At 35.2% G+C, this 18,809-nt stretch overlaps 1 pseudogene; it reads right to left on the reverse strand.

Moving 5' to 3' along the window:
- Nucleotides 1-18,530, reverse strand: part of LOC148191023 (pectinesterase 2-like) — a 55,185-nt pseudogene extending 36,655 nt beyond the window's left edge.
- Nucleotides 18,531-18,809: the final 279 nt, after the last annotated feature.

Here is an 18,809-nt window from a genome sequence, read left to right on the forward strand (position 1 = left end):
ATTCTGGAGCATGCGCTGGCAGGAGAGGAGGGTTTTTCTGCTAAGAATAAGATCGTTTGGTCTTGTATTTGTTTTTACGTTTAGTATAGGACCGTTCGTGTAATATACTGTTGTAGGACCGTTCGGTTGATACATCTCTTGTATGACCGATCGATCTGTTTTTTTATGATTTGTATTAGTATAGGTTTCTGTAAAGTTTTAATTTATGATTATTTTAGGATAACTGTAAGTTAACTTTATTTACTGTAACTGTTCTATTTTATTGTAAATGTAAAGACCCTTAAGTATAGTTTATAGGTGTATTTTTGGGATGTTACATATCATTTTTTGTTGTGATTTTTATTTTTACTTTTTTTTATAAAAATGATGTAATTGATATTTGGAAAAGTAAAAACATGGATATAGATATATGAATATACCTTTTATCCATAGAAATTATGTAACAAAAAGTATATACCCACTTAATTTAAGAATAAAGATAAAATGAATTTTTATTACGCAGATAGAGATGATAATGAAACTTTTGTATTAGTCCTGCCGGTTGTCGTAACAAATTTCTTCGTAGATTTTACAATTTGGACATTACATCGCCAAATATAATTTTTCAATCAATATTTACATATTACTTCTTTTTATGAATATATCATTCAACCTCCTTTTTATCACCAATACCTCGTCATATATATATATATATATATATATATATATATATATATATATATATAATCTATTGATAAGAATCAAAACCTCTTTATAACTACAAATTTTTAATTAAAAAAAAGATTGTGATTTTTTTTCTTTTTCATTCACAATCCAATGTCAACTATTTTTACTATTAAAAAGTTTCCATTACTATTGTTAAATGGTAGTGAAGATATAATTTTTCTGAGAAAACAAAATTTTACATATATTTTCCTCTCAATCATTGCTAAATTAAAAATCTCTCTTTTATATGCTTAACTTTTAACCATTCTCATTGTTACCAACAAAACCATCTCGCAATTCATCAAACTTTTTCAAAAGATTATTGATAACAGTTGAAAAATTGTTATTTTCATGCTTAAAAGTGATACTAAAAGCAACCTTTAGACTTAGAAACTAGCTTGAAATCATGCATTTTGTTTATATTTTCAGAAATAAGAGAGCTGGACAGGTTTATGCTTGATTTGAGTGTTTTTGTGCAGGTTTTGAGGTGAATTTGGTGAAAGAAGTGAAGAATGAGAGAGAGGACATTAGAAAAGACAAGAAAGAGTGCAAAAAGAGAAGTCGAAGGCACCGCTCAGCGGCAAACTACCGCTGAGCGGCACTCAAGAGGTGGCGTTGGAACCGCTGAGGGGCAAATGGCCGCTGAGGGGAAGAAAGAAGACGCGCAATCACCGCTGAGCGGTAAATACCGCTGAGCGGCACTTTTTGGGCTTGGACTTTTGTAATCTTTTGTAACTCTAGATTAGTATATAAGGGCTTGCACGTCCTATAGTTAGGATCTTTGGCAGAAACGAGGCAAACACTCTCTCTTTCACCCCTTTGAAGGAGGATCTTGGATGCTCAGGCTACCTCTTCCACTTTATTGGGTTTATTCTTTCATACTTTCATTGTTATTCATCTAGGTTCACCATGAATATGGTGAACTAAACCTTGTATGTTTGTTGGGGAATCAATGTAATCTCTTGAAGCTCTCATATATGGAATCTGTTGAGTACATCTTTGAATTAAGACATATGCTTTCTTTCATCATTAGTTAGGGTTTTTCCTCTTTGCTCAATGCTTGCATTGTTTAACTCATTCTAATGCATGATTATTGGTTTTGTCGATACGGACACGTACGGGGAAGTCTAGATCCGGGGAATTTCTCCCAATATTATACTGACAATATTCTATTGGTTGCCTTTAAGCTCCTACACTCATGAACTAATCATTAGGAATGCTAGGAATTGTATGAACTATTTGATTAGGGAGAAGCCATCTAGAATGGTACATTAGAGAGTGGCATTAACAATGATGATTTGAATGTTGAATTCCTAAAATATATGAGAGTGGATGAGATGAAATTGACCCCCAACAACATATTCATTCATATATTCCATTGAAAGTGTTTATCTTTTGTCTTTGCCATTGATCAAAATTCATGCATACATGTTTATTTTCTGTCTTGCATTTTAAACTCAAATATTTCGTTTGTAAGTCTTAGTTAATCAAGAAACCACATAACTAAACTAGGCCGTGAGTCCTTTGGGAAGAACGATACTTAGTCTTACCAAGTTTTATTACTTGAACGATTCGGTCATACTTGCCGATTGTGAAACAAGTTTGTGACATCATATTTTGGTGCTTACAAATTTGTCCATCAAGTTTTTGGCGCCGTTGCCAGGGATTCATGGTTTAACTGGTTAATTTGTGTGATTATTGATTACCTTTGACTTTAATTTTGAATTTCTGTTTTTATTTTTTCTGTTTTTATTTTTTTTTTTTTTATCTTTTTAGATTTGATTTTTATCTTTTAGGTTAGATTTTATTTTTATCTTTTTAGATTAGATTTTATTTTAATTTCGAATTTTTATTTTATTTTTCTGTTTTCTGTTTTTCTGTTTTCTGTTTTTTTTTATTTTTCGGTTTTTATTTGATTTTATTTTATCTTTTTAGATTAGATTTTATTTTATTTTATTAGATTTTATTTTTTTATCTTTTTAGGTTAGATTTTATTTTATTCTTATTCTATCTTTTAGGTTAGGTTAGATTTTATTTTATTTTATCTTTTAGATTAGATTTTATTTTTTAGATTAGGTTTTATTTTATTTGATTCTATCTTCTAAATCTTTTATCTTCTTATATCTTTTAAATCTTTAGTTTTTTCTCTATCTTTTTGTGCTAACAATTGTTTTTAGGGTTTTGTGCCTAATGTCTGCAGAATGCAATTTGGTCAAGAGTTTAACTATAGGGGCACTCAATTCTACCAAAGTAATCTCAACCAATGGTGGGAACCTCACTCAAGCATGGATCAAAGCCAATTTTGGCAAGCTGCTGGACAATTTGAGAACCAACCACAACAACAATGGCAGCAACAACCCTTTCTATCAGGAAGTTTGGATAGGTTGGAGGACACCCTTCAACGATTTTTGAAAAATTCCGACTCTACTCAGAAAAGCATTGAAGAATCATGTAAAAGAATGGAGATGCAACTTCGTCACATCAGTCAGATATTAAATGATGATGTTAATACTGATGTTAACCTTAAGGAGGAAGGGCAAGTCATTATCACTGAAAGTGACAAGATTCTTGATGAGGAAAAATTAGAGGGAGATGAGGAAAGGGTAGAGAGAAAAGAGAAAGAAGAGTTGAGTGAGAAAGATAAAGATGAAGAAAAAGAAAAAGAATTGGTTGAGAGAAAAGAGAGAAAGAAAATTTGTGTGAAGATAAAGAAGTTGAGGAGAAAAAGAGAAAGGAAGAAAAAAATAAAAGAAGAGAAAAAGAGAAAATTTAGGGAGAGAAAAAGGAAGAAAAAGAAGATGAGAGGAAAGAAGAAGAAATCACATGAAAAATCACATCCTCATCTAAAGAAGAATCATAGGAAGGAAAAGAAATTCAAGTGCTTTATGGAAATCTTCAAGAAATTGGAGATTAAAGTTCCTATGATTGAGACATTGCAACAGGTTCCTGGTTTGATCAAATTTCTGAAGAAGTTCAGTAGAAAGAAGAAAAAGAAGAAGGAACATGAGCTTTACTGGGTCAAGCTAATGACGTTAAAAGAGCGCTTGCTGGGAGGCAACCCAGTGGATTTAAAAACTTTTGATTTGGTTTTGTAACTTTTAAATTGTGGATATTATTCTGTAATTATTTTTGTTGGATCCAGCATCTACTGAAGGATGCTAGGTGGTTAAGCATCTACTGAAGGATGCTAGGTTTGTAACACCTGCTGATGGGTGTTGGTAAGAAAATTTTGCATCTATTAATGGGTGCTGGTGGAATTTGGGTCAGGCTCGTGACATTAAACAAGCGCTACCTGGGAGGCAACCCAGTTGATTGATTGTTTTCTGTTTGTTTATTTTTAGGATTTGCATAAGCATTTTTAACATTGAATTGCAGGGAACCTATGAGGGGTATGCTAGGAAGGCACGTAGGTCAAGAAAAGAAGGAGAGGAGCACATCACGAAAGTGCCGCTGAGCGGTATTTTACCGCTGAGCGGTACTCTCGCAGACTGGGCTTTAGTTCCCCTTAGCGGGACCCGAGCCCATTAGGGTATTTTTATACCCCAAGCTGTGTTTTAGGGTTTATTTCCAGACTTCTCTCTGCACAAACACTTCCACACACCTTCTCCTAGGTTTTCCACATCTTTTCACTCTTCCCTCTTTAGAAAATTTCTCTTCCACTCACTTTTACACTAGTGTGCTATCAAAGTTTGGGGTTGGAAGAGAGCATTCTAGTTTGGAAGCATTCTCATATCATCTACCATCTCCACCCAAGTAAGTAAAATGCATTTTGTTCATTCTAGGGTTTTTGAAATTGACTGTGATTGTCAAAGCATGAATATTTAGGGGTTTTGATTTCTATGCATGATTTGATGATATATTTGATGTTTGAACCGATTAAACTGCTTGATTATGAACTGGAAAACTGAAAATTGCATTTGGGTGGAGTTAGGACAGTTTAAAAACGAGATTTGCAAAAATCTGCAGATCACCGCTGAGCGGCATTTACCGCTGAGCGGCACTCTGCCAGATTTGCTTTTTCTGGTTTGTTGCGTGTTTGAATGTGGCACTGGTGGCGCTGAGGGGAAATTCTGGCCCTCAGCGGTGGTTTAGCTTCAAAAGGAGTTTTGTTTTGTGTTTACTAATGATTAACATCATGTTCTGTGGTTTTGGATTTATGTTTGAATGCAGGAATGGCATCCTCTTCAGGAAAGAGATTGAAAACCATGGCAACCAAGAGAAAGGAAAAGGAACCAGAGCAGCCCCATAATGGCAGGTTCCTCTCTAGGAAACATGAGAAGCACTTTAGGGTGGTTCAGGACAGGAGACTTCTAATGGAGAGAAAGGTTGGAATGATACCTAACTTTGCTCCTCAATTTGGAGAGCAAGTGTTAGGGAATGATTGGGGGAAGCTAGCCACTTATCCATCACCTGCCAACATAGCTGTGGTGAAAGAATTCTACACCAATGCAAAGAAGATTGGTGATTATCCAGCTGAGAATTATTTGGGCTATGTTAGAGGCCATGCTATCAGGTATGATCCTGACTCCATCAATAACTTTCTGGATACTGTGTGGGCTGGTGAGCAATGCCAGTTTGCTCTTAGCATGGAGGAAGGTGCTGACTTTGAGGATGTTGAGAGAGTATTGTGCATACCTGGAGGACACTTCCAAAGGAATAGATCTGGCTCAGTGGTTAATATTAGGAGGACAGATTTGACTCCTCTTGCAAAGTATTGGATGGCATTTTCTCATGCCAACATTCAGCCATGTTCACATGTGTCAGATATTACTCTTAGCAGGGCACTCTTCATCTACTGTGCTATCAGAAACTTGAATGTTAATATTGGGCAGGTGATAGCTGATGAGATTAGTGTGTGTGCTAACACCTCAAACAACAAAGCACCACTGGGACATCCTTCTTTGATCACTCACCTTTGCAAGCTAGCTGGGGTGGACACTTCTGTTCCACCATTTGAGAGGCCAAGAAAAGCTATAGATGAGGCCTATTACAGACAGTACTGTGGAGGTGAGGAGGCAGCCCAGCCAGTTCCACCACGCCAGGCTCGTAGAGAGAGAAGGCCAGCACAGGGCAGGACTTCTGCTGATACTCATGAGGCAGAACCATTCCAGATGAGGGACATGTATATGTCTCTTATAGGTGCTCAGTTGCAGTCCATCCACAGAGGGCAGGTGGCCACGGCTGAGATGATAGTGGGGATGTATGATACCCCTCCAGCACACAGGTGGACTATGGATGAATTCCATAATGTGGTAGCTTGGCCAGAAGAACCAGTATATGGAGGAGCTGGAGCAGCTGAAGCTTCAGCCAGAGATATGGAGGAAGATGAAGCAGAGGAGGAGGATGCATTTGATGAAGATGATGATGAAGAGGAAGAGGAAGATACAGAGAGCTCGGACTGATGAGGAGCTGAGATAGCATTTACTGATGAATGCTATCATATGATTATGCTTTTGTGGTTTAAGTTTTCTGAACTTATTTGTTTTTGTTTTTAGATTAGGGTTTGATGTACTCTATTGAACACCTGGTTCCTTATGATGGTTTGCTATTAACTGTGATTGTGTGATAAGTAATGATTGAATGATGCTTATTGATTGATTGATGTTGAGGTGATGTGCACATTAAAATGCTTATACAGGTGATTCACAAGCTTTGTGAACAAATGCATAATATCATGATTGTGATTGTGAAATTAAGCAGGATGTGCATGTCAAATGTGAATGAGCTTATATGTGAGGTTTTGAGCTCCAGAGTTGTTATTGTTGAATGCTATTACTTTGAAAGCATGAATGACTTTGCCCAGGTTTTCTATGATTGAATAAATTGCTTGTTTTGCATCATATGATCAAAGGCCGTGTTTTTGAAACCTATTTTATTGGCCAAATTCATAAAGTTAGCCTACTAAAAGAGAACACGTTGTGTTCTATCCTTTGAACCCTTAGCCTTAAACATACACTGAACACCCTTGATTGAAAATCTTTACCTTGAGTTAAGTAGAAGATCTTGTGTGGTATTGTTAAATGTTCAAGTTTGGGGTTATTGGGGAAACATGAAAAAGGAAAAGCATTGAGCTAAGAGCTAAAAGTAAAAATATGCAAAGAAAAAGCAAAGAAAAGAAAAAGAAGCAAAGCTCAATGCAAATGCAAAAAAAAAAAAAAAAAAAAAAAAGGCAAAAGAAAGTTGGGAATGAATAAGAATAATTGTGTTGTTATGATTCTCTTAACTCAAGGATTTTGTGATCCAGAAAAACCAATTTTCTTGTTAGCCCAGCCACATTATAAGCCATTGAAAAGTCCTTGTGATGATGCATGCTTGTGAATGTTTTTGATTGTGGTAAAATGAAAGGCAAAGTTGATTCATGTGACATTGTGATAGTGGAGTGAATGAGTGAAACACTTTACCTCTTATACACTTGTGTGTTGAGTGAAACACTTTACCTAGTGAGGAAAGATTCCATAAGCACATGAACATCCATGCTTAATTGATTGATCATTCATGAAAAATAGCATTTGTTGGAACTTAAATGACTTTGTGAACACTAAAGCATGTGCACATCTTGAATTAACTCTTGGTCATAAGTTTGAGTGAAGTTATTACTTATCTTGAAAAGAGGATTTTGAATGAGTGAACCATCATATGAATTGATTGGAGATGGAGTTACATTTTGTTTGCTTGAGGACAAGCAAAGTTCTAAGTTTGGGGTTGTGATAACAGTTGAAAAACTGTTATTTTCATGCTTAAAAGTGATACTAAAAGCAACCTTTAGACTTAGAAACTAGCTTGAAATCATGCATTTTGTTTATATTTTCAGAAATAAGAGAGCTGGACAGGTTTATGCTTGATTTGAGTGTTTTTGTGCAGGTTTTGAGGTGAATTTGGTGAAAGAAGTGAAGAATGAGAGAGAGGACATTAGAAAAGACAAGAAAGAGTGCAAAAAGAGAAGTCGAAGGCACCGCTCAGCGGCAAACTACCGCTGAGCGGCACTCAAGAGGTGGCGTTGGAACCGCTGAGGGGCAAATGGCCGCTGAGGGGAAGAAAGAAGACGCGCAATCACCGCTGAGCGGTAAATACCGCTGAGCGGCACTTTTTGGGCTTGGACTTTTGTAATCTTTTGTAACTCTAGATTAGTATATAAGGGCTTGCACGTCCTATAGTTAGGATCTTTGGCAGAAACGAGGCAAACACTCTCTCTTTCACCCCTTTGAAGGAGGATCTTGGATGCTCAGGCTACCTCTTCCACTTTATTGGGTTTATTCTTTCATACTTTCATTGTTATTCATCTAGGTTCACCATGAATATGGTGAACTAAACCTTGTATGTTTGTTGGGGAATCAATGTAATCTCTTGAAGCTCTCATATATGGAATCTGTTGAGTACATCTTTGAATTAAGACATATGCTTTCTTTCATCATTAGTTAGGGTTTTTCCTCTTTGCTCAATGCTTGCATTGTTTAACTCATTCTAATGCATGATTATTGGTTTTGTCGATACGGACACGTACGGGGAAGTCTAGATCCGGGGAATTTCTCCCAATATTATACTGACAATATTCTATTGGTTGCCTTTAAGCTCCTGCACTCATGAACTAATCATTAGGAATGCTAGGAATTGTATGAACTATTTGATTAGGGAGAAGCCATCTAGAATGGTACATTAGAGAGTGGCATTAACAATGATGATTTGAATGTTGAATTCCTAAAATATATGAGAGTGGATGAGATGAAATTGACCCCCAACAACATATTCATTCATATATTCCATTGAAAGTGTTTATCTTTTGTCTTTGCCATTGATCAAAATTCATGCATACATGTTTATTTTCTGTCTTGCATTTTAAACTCAAATATTTCGTTTGTAAGTCTTAGTTAATCAAGAAACCACATAACTAAACTAGGCCGTGAGTCCTTTGGGAAGAACGATACTTGGTCTTACCAAGTTTTATTACTTGAACGATTCGGTCATACTTGCCGATTGTGAAACAAGTTTGTGACATCATATTTTGGTGCTTACAAATTTGTCCATCAATTATCACTTTATCTCTCATAAAACAGTGGCCAAAAGAGAGTGATAAGTTAGAATTATTGAACATTGGTTGAAGTTTATCAGAGTGATTAGAAGAAAAGATGAAGTGTTAAAAGGGAAGTCATTGGCCATTTTGGAAAAACAGGAAGAACATTGTTGAAAAGGGTATTTTACTAGTTAGAAGAATTAACATTCCAACATAATTATGATGCAATATATATATATATATATATATATATATATATATATATATATATATATGAAAATTTATGCAAATCTATGCATCATTATTCTCATGTTTTGTGTACTAATTTGGATATTTACTGTGAGACCCAGAAAATTAACTCTGCAAATTTCCTGTCACATCACCATTAATACGCACGCCACGTCACTGCTCAGGGTAATTGAAACCACTTCTGCACTGAAAAACGCACCACGTCACTTCTCTGAAACATTAAAAACGCACTTTGCACCGCATGCACACACGCCACCTGTCGCGAGAGAAGCTTCCAGTTCAGAAGTGGGTGTGCAGGTGTCGACTTGGGAGACGTTCGTTCGAACGAATGTGGGATTAACAAAATCTGGATTTTTGGAAAATCTCTCACCTGCACGCACTCTTCTTCTTCCTCAGAACCAAACCTTTCATTTTCTCCAACTTCTCTCTCTAGAACCTCCCAACTTCTCTCTACTGTAACTCATCACCTTCTTCTCCGATCACGTTTCAGAACCGTAGAAACGTTCCTGGAGACGTGAGCGTCATTCTGATCCGAACAGAATTTGGAACGGAACTGGTAAGTCCTCATTGCTAAGCTTTCGTCCTTTTGGTTTCATGCGAACCCTAGTTCTGGTTGCATGCATGGGTTCTAGGTCTGAGTTATTCCGATTTCTGGTGTTTTAGATTAAGTGGAAACTGTTGAGCGAAACCTGAGGGTAGGAAGTTGTTAGAGGAAGCACTAAATCTTGCTTTTTGGGAGTACACTGCTATCCAGGTAAGGGAAGCTTATGTATTTAATTCATATTTTTTTTGTGGTATGATTGATGGTAATGCATGCCTGTTGATGAACGGATGAATGTATGTGTCTGGGCATAAATGTATGATTAATGGTGAACTGAATGAATAGAGTATATGTTGGCTGTTATGTATGATCATGTTTGATACGTATGATTATGTATGATTAATGTGATTCGTATAAAGTCTGGAAATTTATATTGATATGAAACTATAAAGTATGAATTGTATGAGAAATATCAAGTTAAGATAGAAGAACAATATGAAACGTAAATCTACTCCCTATGATAAATTACGCTCGTTATCGTACGGTCTTATACCGTTCGGTTTCCCTGAAAAGACTTAGAGTAGAATTCTTTCATTTGGGAAGAATTCGGTTTCAGAACGAGCGTCCTATTTCGAATTACTATGTTTGAGCGTTCGGCTCAGCATAGAGATGTCGTACACCTTAAATTAAATAATACTGAAATAAGTAGCGCTCGGTCTTATACCAAGCGTTCGTCCTAAATAGCGCTCGGTCTTATACCAAGCGTTCGTCCTAAATAGCGCTCGGTCTTATACCAAGCGTTCGTCCTAAATAGCGCTCGGTCTTATACCTAGCGTTCGTCATAAACGGGGCTCGGTCTCATACCAAGCGCTCGTAATGTTGAATAACCATTTGATAAAAATAGCGTTCGTTCAAGTATTAAAATATTCATCTTCTTACGTTCGTTCAAATACTAGTATCGGTCCTTCATATGCAAACTTCTTCAAAGAAAATTTCTAAGTATTATTGATCATCCTTCTTATATTAAATCTGGTCCAAGATCTTTATTATGAAATTTTTCTAAGTATCAGTACACCTTCAATTGAGTCAGTTCATTTAACTGACCAAATAGATAGTCACGTTCGTCCATCCAGTTCCTTATTTGGACGTTCGTCCTAATTCTTCAAAGGACGGAACGTTCGTTTTTTTATACTCTTAAATCTAAAGATGAGAATGAGGATAATTTACAAGAAATTTCAGTGTGAACACTATATTAAATGATTATATGATTATGGAATTTGGACGAGCGTTCCAAGGAGGAACGTCTCAGATATGTTAATATTAAATTTGGTAGAGTATGACTGTGGATAAGTTAAGACTCGCTGTCCATCCTGATGTTCCGTGAGTACTATCTTCATGTAGAGGAAGTATGTCATGCGTGGGAACGGCAGGAGGTCCTTAGTCCATAAGTTAACATGGGCGACGTAAGAACGGACTGACCTCGAGTGGCAGCTGTTTGGTGTATCCCAGTTACTACACCACTCGGGTGCAAGGACGCTTGTAACTACACAGATTCATACAGTCCGGACGGTCTGTCTTATATATATATATAAATATTTCTATGTTATTCTATGTTAAGTGACTGGCTGTATGTGTGAATTGAAATGATAAAATGTATGTGTTGATTTTATGAATTAAATTATATAAGCTTACCCTTTCGTTTTTCCTTGTGTTGTCAAATTGTCCATGTACGTTCGTCCTGTCTTGCAATGATCATCCGTGTGGATGTGAGCAGAAGGCGAGGCCACTCTGGAAGACGTCATCGAAGAAGAAAATCTTGTCGAGGTGGAAGTCAAGGCCGAGCCCTAAAGCGCTCGTTAATGATAGGAGTGTAGATGATTAGTTTTTATTTTAACGTTCGGTTCATTATTTTGTAAAACCGTTCGTTCTAGAATCACCCTGTTTCCGTTTCGTGCACGTTATTTCTGTATTTAAGCCGTTCGGCTTTTGAACTCGTTTTATTAATGGAAAGACTGCGTTGATTCACTGTTAATTGTAATAAATTCTGGATTATGGTAATTACTGTATTTTGGGATGTTACATTTACTCACATTATAAAGTTTTTTCTCAATGGCGCTAATTTTAAAATATCTTCTGTTTTTGTAATTTATTATATTATGTTGAATCAGTCTCGTTTAGTAATAAACTATTTTGATTGTAAGAGATTATATGCAGACAATACTTAATATTTAGAATAAAATATGGCTTAATATCTCTTTTGGTCCCTCTTTAAGGGGTAATGTTCAAGTCCGTCCTACCTTTTTTAAAAAGTTCAATGTGGTCCCAACTTGTGAAAAAAGTGTACAATTAAATCCTTTTTGGTCACGGCGTTAAATATCTAACGATGAAACTGCTCCTCTGGATTAAACTTTATGAGCTGTTCATTTTTTCTCTTACGTGGCATGGTGACGTGTCAATTTTGAATTTAAAAAAAAAAATTTTGTTGACACATCATCTTCTTCTTCCACCTCCACCAATCCTAAATTTAGGGTTTCTTCTCTCACATCCTTGGAGAGGTACCTGAGGTCCTCTGGCAAACCATTTGCAGTGAGGATTTTCTTCTTGCCAATTCTGTCAGGACCCACAAACAGTACCTGATTTTCTTCTTGCCTCTGATTTGAGTTCAATATTTGATTTCTTAGTTTCTTTCAACATTTGTGCTACTTCTCGCTCGCAGTTCTGCATACATTGTGGGCAACAAACTGATACAGCATCAGGATCTACGTTCTTAGAGCCACGCCTCAATGGAGAGATTGTTGTAGTTGGCAAGGTCTTTAACGGGGATAAAGACCGGTGAAACAAAATCAAAAAAAGAACAGAAACAAAACAGAGTTAACATATCATATAAGATTCATTTACCAACTACAATCCCAAGTTCAATCAATTCCATGAAAGAAAATGCTTTATCTCCATTCCATTAAACACGAAACACTAATCTTTATCATTTAATATGATCTTGCTATGGAATAACCAGGGAAATAAGATTTTGGAGAGAGATCATCGGAGTTGGATGGAAATGGAGGTGGGAGCTGGCGGAATCAGAGTGGGAGGGAGAGGCGTGCTTGGAAAGCTGGTGGGTTTTGTGGGGAGGAGAGGGAGAGGGGGAGGAAGAAGGAGACGGCGGCACATGACTCTGAGTGTCGTGGTGGACAAAGGAGTGGAGGGAAGAAACCCTAAATTCACGATTGGTGGAGGTGGAAGATGAACCTGATGTGGACTTTAATGAAAATCACAAGTTTATCCCTTATGCAACCACGTTATAAACCTAAACAGCCACGTTGCACAGATCACTCCACGCTGTCAGCTGGATCGTTAAATATTTAACGCCGTGACCAAAAAGGATTTAATTGGACACTTTTTTCACAACTTGGGACCACATTGAACTTTTTAAAAAAGGTAGGACGAACTTGAACATTTCCCTTATAAAGAGGGATAAAAAGAGGTATTAAGCCATAAAATATAGTTAATGTGATTTATTGCATAGTATATTAATCTTTAAATTATACAATTAAATTGTAAACACATTACAACTCTAATTAAAATATATTTTAAGAAAAATAATATCAATATAAATCAATTTGGTCTTATTTAATCTAAGTAAAATAATATTAATTTATTCTTTTAAAAACTAAATATGTTTTTTAGTTTTTTTATGTATAAAAAGTATTATAATAATACATTGCTGTTAAATTTAGTGAACTATTTTATTACTAAACTGTACTTTTAACCATAAACTTATTATAAATTAAATAATATTTTGTCATTGAACTGTAATATTATAAATTAGGTTGATTTATTTTACATACATCAATGCAAAAAGTTTTCATTTTTACAATAACTAATAATTAAACTATACACGAAGTTGATTCTTAAGTAAAAAACTATTATAAATACTTAATTATTTAAAAATGTATATTTCTCACATAGAGCTGTCAAAACGGTTAACCCGACTCGACCCACCATAGGTTGGTCACTTAGTGAACCAACCTAACTCAGCTGACTTATTAGCGAGCTAAAAAAATTCAAACCCACCATATATTGGTGGGTTAAACGGGTTGACTCACTAACTTACTTAATTATAATTTGTTTTTAAAATTAAAAAAAGATATAATTTTTTTAATTCAAATTTAAATAAATTTCACTCTAAAATAATGTTAAACTCCAAATACAATTCAAAATAATAAAAAAAATATCATACAATCGAAGCGTAATCCAAAAACAAACACAAAAGACGAACAAATAAATTTTTAATATTAATAATTTTTGTATCACTCTTCCATTTATAATATTAGAGTCTAGAAACATCTTTTTTTATGCTCATCTACAATATAATAAAAAAAATGCTAACTAATAATATTGAAACATAAAATAATAAATAATTAAATTAAATTAAATTAGGTGGGTTGATGAGCCAACCTGACTCACCACGAGTTCAATCAGGAAAATTAACCTGAAATTTTTTTTTTAAACTTAACCCAACTCAAACCCATAATGAACCAGATTAACTCGTGGGTTACAACCCATTACATCGATATATTCCAACATTAGTCCAATCTAACATATAACTTCAACTTGTCTTTAAAAAATACGTCTAATTGTATTGAGTGATACGATGGATAAGAGATTACAAACATACTGTTACAAATATTAGTTTCAAATACTTACAAAATTTATTCCCTTTTAATTTATATATATTTTTGAAAGTAATATGATTTTACTGTTTTTTTTATTAAGAACAAAAAAATATGTACATTTTTAGAAAAATATACAATATAAAAAACTGCAAGTAAATAAAACATTAACACAAAATAAAATGAAATCAATCCAACTAAATAACATTTATTGATCCATTAAATGAAGATATCTCTTCTTATATCGAGAAACATTCAGAAATTAAACAACAACCATATATTAAAATCATAAGTGTAGAAAAAGACATATTATAACAAATAAATGGATATATTAAAATCACTGCTTCTTCCTTGAGCAGTGATTGTGTTGACTTTATTTGTAGGGTTTCTTTCATATAGGTTACAGGTTTGGAACACCACAGCTGCATTACCAAAGATGAAGTCAACTGTGCCATATATGTCACATTCTCTATAGAACTGTCTATCAGAATACACATACAGCGTGTCTTGATAACCTTCAAAGCTGCATCTGTAGAATACAGATAGGTCTGATCCAGAACGCAGTGCAACAGCTTGGTGATTTGCTGCACCAGCAGTGTTTCTAAACGTGATGTCTTGTGCTATAAATCCATCTCCAACAACAGCTGCAAAAGTTATATATGATATTAAATGCTTCATCCTTGGATAACTCTTTTTTATCAACAAGAAATTGGTAAACCAGATGCGATCAGTAACTAATTAAGAAAAAGTTTATTGTTTTTGCTTACCAACAGTTGCTGAACGAAAGGTCGTGTGCCCCTCCAACACTTTTGCTGTTATAATATATTAATATTATAATATTGCAAAAGTTAACGTGTAGTTTAAAAACATTAAATTGTGAGTTTGATTTTTGGATTTCAATGTTCAACTTTTTTTTTAATTAAATTATTTATGATTTTTTAATTTTTTTTTTATTTTTTTATTCTTTTTAGCTTTATAAATAGGGAGTTTCTCCTCCATTCCAAAACACACCAAATTCAGTCTTTTTCATTTTTCTCTTTTCTGAGTTTCATTCTTTAGCTCTTTTTCTCTTCTAAAATTATTTTGGGTTATTTTTATACTCTTTTGAGAGATCCTTGCTAGTTTTGAGATCCTCAGAAATATTCTGGGAAGTTCCTGTTGTATCCTGGGGGACTTGCGCAACACATCGCGGATAAGTCCTTAAGGACAGTGACTCTACACGCCTCAGGAAATTATGTTCGTGATTCTGTCAGCCCTTTTACAATAATCTTAAGGACTTATGACTGACGTCAACAACATGCCTTTCGGAGAGCCAAACCATTGTTCTTGGAACCCAAACGGTCTTTGCAAAATCACTTACGGACGTGTCTAAAATTGAGGTTTCCTCTGGACAGAACTTCCGACGCTGGCAAGAACGCGTTTCCACCCTTTTAGACATATATGGAGTTGTTGCTGCTCCAAAAAGGTATGTACACAAACCTGATCACAAAATGAAAAATAATTTTCTTAAATCCCGTCCCAATGAATCTAAACCCACCTGGCATAGAGTGAGAAACGACAATCCTCCTAGGGCAAATATAGCCAAAGGAGATGACACTATTGCTACGGTTGTTTCTCAAGTAAATATGATGACCAATGTGAGCAAATGGGTGGTAGACTTTGGTGCTACCAGGCATATTTGTGCAAACAGAAGTGCCTTTACCTCTTACACTAGTGTAGGGGATGGAGAAGAACACGTCTACCTCGGTGATTCCAGCAGCACTCCTGTTCTAGGAAAAGGAAAAGTTCTTCTCAGACTCACATCTGGAAAGACTCTGGCCTTGAGTGATGTGCTACATGTGCCATCATTCAGAGTTAATTTAATCTATGTAGCACTGTTGGGAAAGGTGGGGGTTAAAGTGTCATTTGAGTATTACAAGATCATTATGACAAAAAATAATGTTTTCATGGGGAAGGGATGTTGTGATCAAGGACTCTTCATTCTAAATGTTTCTGAAAATATTAATGAATCAAGTTCTTCTGCTTATATTGTTGACTCGTATGATATATGGCATGCTAGATTAGAACATGTGAATTCCTCTTATGTTTTGAAATTACAACGACTAGGATTGATTAATATGCATGATAAACAGAGTAGTAAATGTGATATATGTGTAGAATCTAAATTAACAAAGAAAACATGTTTTTTTGTAGAACGCCAAACTGAGTTGTTAGGGTTAATTCATACTAATCTAGCTGATATGAAACAAACCATGTCTAGAGGAGGTAAATATTATTTTGTGACCTTTATAGATGATTACTCTAGATACACCAAAGTTTACTTAATCAAACATAAAGATAAAGCCTTTGATGTGTTTTTAACCTACAAAGCAGAAGTAGAAATTAGTTGAATAAGAAAATTAAGAGGATTAGATCAGATAGAGGTGGTGAGTATGTACTGTTTAATGAATTTTTTGTTAAACAAGGAATTATTCATGAAGTGACCCCACCATATTCACCTTAGTCTAATGGAGTAGCTGAGAGAAAAAATAGAACCCTTAAGAAAATGATGAATGTTATGCTTGTTAGTTCTGGTGCACCTAATAACCTTTGGGGAGAAGCTTTGCTTACTGCATGTTTTTTACAAAATAGAATACCCCATAAGAAAACCGGTAAAACTCTTTATGAGTTGTAGAAAGGTTACCAACCTAACCTTAAATATCTAAGAGTGTGGGGGTGCCTAGCTAAGGTAATGTTACCTGATCCTAAGAAAAGGAAAATAGGCTCTAAAACTTGTGATTATGTTCTTAGGTTATGCTGAACATAGTGCTGCCTATAGGATTGTGGGGGTGTATTATGATTGATAAACCTCTAACACACGTCAATTGTCTTTGGTTCATATAGTTTACTATACCAACTACACTGTGTGTTAAATATCTCAATCTAAGACTGGTTCATATAGCTTGCTATACCAGCTCTTATGCATTACATCCTATGAGATCCAGAATAAAAGTTTCTTATCTTTCTTTTAGTGTTTGAACTATTTGAGTAAAAGAATTTTCTTTCAACTTCTTTTGCAATATGTGGGGGATTGTTATAATATATTAATATTATATTATTGTAAAAGTTAATGTGTGGTTTAAAACCATTAAATTGTGAGCTTGATTTTTGGAATGTTGGGTGGTAACGTTCATTTTCTTTCAACGTTCAAATTTTTTTTTAATTAAATCATTTATGATTTTTTAATTTCTTTTATTTTCTTTATTCTTTCTAGCTCTATAAATAGGGAGCTCCTCCTTCATTCCAAAACACACCAAATTCAGTCTTTCTCATTCTCCTTTTTTCTGAGTTTCCTTCTTTAGCTTTTTTTCTCTTCTAAAATTATTCTGGGTTATTTTTATACTCTTTTGAGAGATCCTTACTAGTTCTGAGATTCTCAGAAATATTTTGGAAAGTTTCTGTTGTATCCTGAGAGACTTGCGCAACACACCGCGGATAAGTCCTTAAGGACAATGACTCTACACGCCTGAAGAAATTTTGTTCGTGATTCTGTCAGCCCTTTTACAACATTTGCTACATGTGATTATGGTCTTTCCAATCCCATCACCCACCAACATTATATTCTTTGCTTTTATCTTGTTCATTGTACACTCCACCCTTCACATATATTACATACCTTCCGCTGCTACTCACTGGTGCGTCATTTATGACTGCACTAACTGTTGTGTACTTTCCAGAACCATCTTTTGCCACCACTACGTTGGCCTTAGAAGCTGGAGAAGAAGCTTGCAACAATTTCCTGTCACCTGGCTTCACCCATGTTGGAAACCCATCTTTGTAACTTGGTTCTTCATAGTCAACCTTATTAAGAGCCAAAGTGTTGCGCAACAACTGTGTAACATTGTTGGACATGAAAGAGAGAACATAGTCTTGAACCCCAAGCTCGTAGAACCCAGCTTTGCATGTCTCAAGGTTAGTGAGAGCTGTGCTGAGCCATGTTTGAGTATCAACATGGGAGCTCTTGGTGTTAGGGTCAGGTTTTGTTGATTTTAAGGATGGTGTGTTCATAAAGTTCAACACAATCAGTCCAGGCAACTGTTTCACGTGGATTACGGCATTTTGAAGCCAGTGAAAGAGTGTTAGCATGGGCTATAAGTGCACGTTCTTGAACAAGTTGAAGTGAAAGTTGGAGGAAATCAGATATTTGGTTGATTTATTTGTATTGGTGAGTGGGGCTGTTGGTCAAGAAATACTCACATGGTTGAGGATTTGGGGTTTGGTTGCACCAAAGTTGAACACCAATCCCAGAATAACTAGAAACGAAAGAAGAAAGTAAGAAAGAAACTAAGAGTGTGATGTACAAGTTAAAAGTTGACATGGTTTCTGGTTTATTATCCTTCTTGGCTTTAATGGCTTACTTGGATTATGATGGATTGTGTTTCATGTTGTATATTTGGTGTCCATTTATAGAGGAAAAAGCTCTGTGATTTTCCAAATCCTTTTTCTCAGTTTAGTAGTTTGTGCTTGTGATTTTTGACCTTCACCATGCATGCATGGGAAAGTCAGTAATGATCCAAATTAATTGTCTGCCTTAGATTCTACTGTAATGAAAACGGAATCTTCCACCATTTTCTCTTAGTTTGTTCTCAACTGTTTC

Source organism: Vigna umbellata, chromosome 11 (assembly GCF_029865625.1).
Source record: "Vigna umbellata cultivar VRB3 chromosome 11, Vumbellata_1.0, whole genome shotgun sequence".
NCBI classification, from domain to species: Eukaryota; Viridiplantae; Streptophyta; class Magnoliopsida; order Fabales; family Fabaceae; genus Vigna; species Vigna umbellata.